General features: G+C 38.1%; 1 long non-coding RNA gene across 1 annotated transcript; it reads right to left on the reverse strand.

The window, feature by feature from the left end:
- Window positions 1-1,801: 1,801 nt before the first annotated feature.
- Window positions 1,802-3,831, reverse strand: LOC109209789. The gene is made up of 2 exons (XR_002065424.1): window positions 3,314-3,831; window positions 1,802-2,167 (listed from the first exon to the last, which is right to left on the reverse strand). It is a non-coding gene; the product is annotated as an uncharacterized LOC109209789 (long non-coding RNA).
- Window positions 3,832-4,100: the final 269 nt, after the last annotated feature.

Consider the following 4,100-nt stretch of genomic DNA (forward strand, 5'->3'; position numbering starts at 1 on the left):
GGCCATCCGGCTTAGTAACTTGTCCGAGCCTCTTTCTTATTTTAAGGTATGACACTAACAAAATAGAGAGTCTCGACCAGCGAGCACATCCCCGAAGATGAGAAGAGAAGGGTTTCGTAGCAGTTATATACAGTTCAGATATTATTAAAGCGGTAAAAAGTAACATTTCGCACATTAGGCCCAAACACGTAAAAAAATCAGATAATAAACAAAGCCAAGTATAACAATTATTCCAAGCTCGAATTCTGAACCCTAAAGCAGAGTTCTGGGTTCTTATCCCCAGCAGAGTCGCCAGAGCTGTCACACCTCCTTTCCACACCCCAAAAGGGGATAAGGGAGTTTTTTCCAATTTAAGTGACAATCGAGACGGGATTCATTTATTATTAAAAATTCAGAGTCTCCACTTGGGATAATTTATGGTGTCCCAAGTCACCGGTTTAAAATCCCGAATCGAGGAAAGAATGACTCTGTATTACAGTCCGCGAACCAGAAATCCGGGTAAAGAATTCTGTTAACCCGGGAGAAGGTGTTAGACATTCCCGAGTTTCGTGGTTCTAGCACGGTCGCTCAACTGTTATTATTGGCTTATTATCTGATTTTAGTACATTTTCAAACCTATGTGCATTTTTAACTTTATAGCCGCTTTTATTCAATTATATCTTTTTTAGAAAGATTTCAATGTTATTTAAAACATGTCTTGAACCGCGTCACGTAAATGCACCCGCGATCCTCGACACATTTTATCTAACATTGTTGGGATTTGAATTTGGGTCACATAAATGCGCACCCGAGTTTAGGAAGGTAAATTATTAAAATAACGCGCCTAAAGCAACTACGCGTTTGCAACTTTGCGAGGGCTATGGAAATTTCACTTAATGGCGCGCCTCGATTTCTAAGGATAAAATAAAATTAATTACACAAGGGCCATGCAATTGTCATTTTTGTTTGGCACGGCACACTTCAATTCCAATGTTAAAAGAAAGTTCAAGCTAAATGTTTGAGGGCCATAAACTATTTGTGTTATCTAATATGGCTCACCTCCAATCTAATTTTAAAAGATTTAAACTAATCCAAGAAAAAGCCTCAAGGAATTCAAAAGCCCTTTTATGCTAGAGTTTAAACATAAATTGTAGAATAACTAAAAGTCCGTCCCCCTTTTTAAATCTGGGCCCCAAAAGGGAGCCCAATAACTCATTGCATAATGTTACTGAGCCACTGATTTTCAATGGCTTAAACAGGCTTCAAATGAAAGCCCAATTCGCAAACGTGAACCACTGTAATGATGGGACTCAAGATCGAGCATACACCTATTGGACTTAAAATTGATCCCATGCAGCATACACGTAAACTACCAATTAGCCTCCTGATTTAACTATTCTTAACAGGGACGAACATATAAGCACTTTGGAAACTCAGGATTAAGTAAACAACAAATAATCACGCTTAGTTCAGATTTTTGGGATTAATTTTTTTTTAAAAAAAAACCCAGACAATTTCATGTTGTGTGAGGCATTTACTCGGAATGTGATTGACAAGTCATGAACCTGTAGGCTAATCTAAGCGAACAGTAAGAATCTGAATTACACCCTTTAACTAAATGTATTTGCCAAACTTCGCATAATAAATCAGTATGACTTCACAAACCATCATTTGGCATTTAACAAAACTTAAAATGAAACTTTCAAAAGATCAGAACCCAATCAACTTCCATTTGAACCTCTCTTATTCTCAGAGAGCTTACGACATTCACAAAAAGCACTCAAACCAAACTCTAAGGCTATGCAAGGACAAGAATTTAGCATAATTGTTGGAAAACTACTTCAGTAACTCATAATTGTAATCAACAGAAAACCCATGACTATGGGATTAAAATCAAACACTTCAGCCAGTAAAAATACAGATCACAATCCATAATTATTACATGTCTTACCAAGTCTAAAACATGAATCTCTCATACTCACATGAAATCTAGATCTAGCATCTAAAACCAACTGTATTTCATGATAAATATCCACAGCATGCTAAACTAAATATGAGCAATATAAGACTGAATTACACAGTAGTTATAACAGGAACTGATTTGTTTTCATTCAATTATGATTTGTATTCACAGATCCTTACACACATTCAGTCAAGCTTCAACTCCATTACAATTTCAAGAGCATACCTGGATATTGAAGGAACAAAGAAAAAGGGTAAAGAATCAGCGGCAGCAATACAACAATCAGCACCAATTAAGACCACTTTTAGGCCCAGGAAATGTTATACAGCAGTCCAGGAATCAGTTTTAAACACACAACAACCCAGCAAACACCAAACCAAGCTTGAATGACTCGACCTCAAACCATTTCGACCCCAAATAGCAGAAGTTAATTCAGAAAGTGAAGACCTTAAACTTTAACGCATAAACCTCGATAGAACAGTATTTTTTTCTGTCAAAATCTTTCAGCCGTTTGCAGTTTTTCTCTGGATTTTTATCCCTTAAGGTCTTCCCTTTTAGTATTTTCAGAATTCTTTCTTCTTTTCCAATATTTTCAGAGTGATCTTGTATGTTTTTTTCTCTATCTATATCTCTGTCTGTTCTAGCTTATGTTTTTTAACCTCTAAATAGGCATCAAGTAAGTGCAATTTCCATTACAAATCCCCTTTTCTATTTTTAATTATCTCCACTCAAACATTTTGCGCATTTCTAACCCTACCACTTATTAGAAGCTTCTTAAGTAGGTACAAACCTCTTTTTTTAATAAACAAACATCAAACTACCCCTTAATACCCCTGTTAATTAACTCAGAAACCTCATGGGTCAAGTTAACCCAATGGTTTAGCTAGACATAGGCTCAATTATGCCCCAATTACCTAATCTGACCTCTTGAAATGGGGTCTGAAATGGCTTCAACTTCCCAAACATCAAGAATGAATCAAACAAGACCAGTAGTCTATGACAAAGGAGAAAAAAATCGCTTGACTGATTTCCAAAAGTTAGAACCTACACTAATTACTGATTAAACAACACAAATAGGCCTGGAATTACTAAGTTATTAAATCAACCTAATTAAACTAAACTGTGTGATTGAAACGAAAAGCGAAATCAGAAGTTTAAAGCATGATATTAATGAAACTAAGCAGACTACTGGAAATCAGAAAGAAAGCCTTTAAGAATTGAGAAGAACATTGAACACAAAATTAATCTAAAGGGATCCTAAGTTCAGGACTTTGCTCAAATTTCATTCAAAGTAATAAAAAACTAACTAAAGAAAGGGAGAGGAAAAGAGGAAAAAGTAAGATAGTGAAACAAAGAGGTGAAGAAACTTACCGGATAGAAATCAAATCCCACCAGATTCAGTGATTTAACGAAACTAAGGTTAATCATTTGTTCTTTGTCAAGAACAACTGATCAACATCAGTTTCATCGAATCAACACTTAACAACATCCTATTGTCATGCAGGCCGCCCGGTTCGATGAAAAAATGATTTTAGGCTTTTTAGGCTTCGAACTCCGGATTTGAAATTCGAGGAGCTCTGGATACATTCGAGGGAAACTAATGATGGATTTGGTATAAGGGAAGGGAAGGGGTCCTAGGGTGTTAATTTGGGGTCGATTGGGTAAGTTAGGGTTCAGGGGTCCGAACTTCTATCGATGATTCGACGAGTTCTGAGATGATTCGAAGGTAACGGGTTGATGATTCGGAACGGGGAGATGAAGGAGAATCTATGGTGTGAATTTGGGAGTGATTGGTGGTTTCCCGCCGCCGTGGGCGATTTCCGGCAGGCGGCGGACGGTGGTGTGAGGCGGTGTGAGACCGGGGTGTCTCTAGGGTTAGTGAGAGACGATGAGGGGGGGTTGGGGTGCGTTAGGGACTTATAAACTGGAGGGGGGATCGAATCCAGGCCGTTCGATCAAATGAGATCAACGGCTTGGATCAATCACATAACAGGAACGACTTTCTTTCGGTAAAAGACTGGGTCGGTCTTGGATGAAACGGATCAGATTCGGTTAGGCGGGTAAGGGGTTTACGTCCTGGCCGTTGGATGAAGAAGGATGAAAGGCTCAGATCGTTTAACATTAATGAACTTGAAACGACGCAGTAACGCCCCCAAAC

This window comes from Nicotiana attenuata, unplaced genomic scaffold (assembly GCF_001879085.1).
Source record: "Nicotiana attenuata strain UT unplaced genomic scaffold, NIATTr2, whole genome shotgun sequence".
NCBI classification, from domain to species: Eukaryota; Viridiplantae; Streptophyta; class Magnoliopsida; order Solanales; family Solanaceae; genus Nicotiana; species Nicotiana attenuata.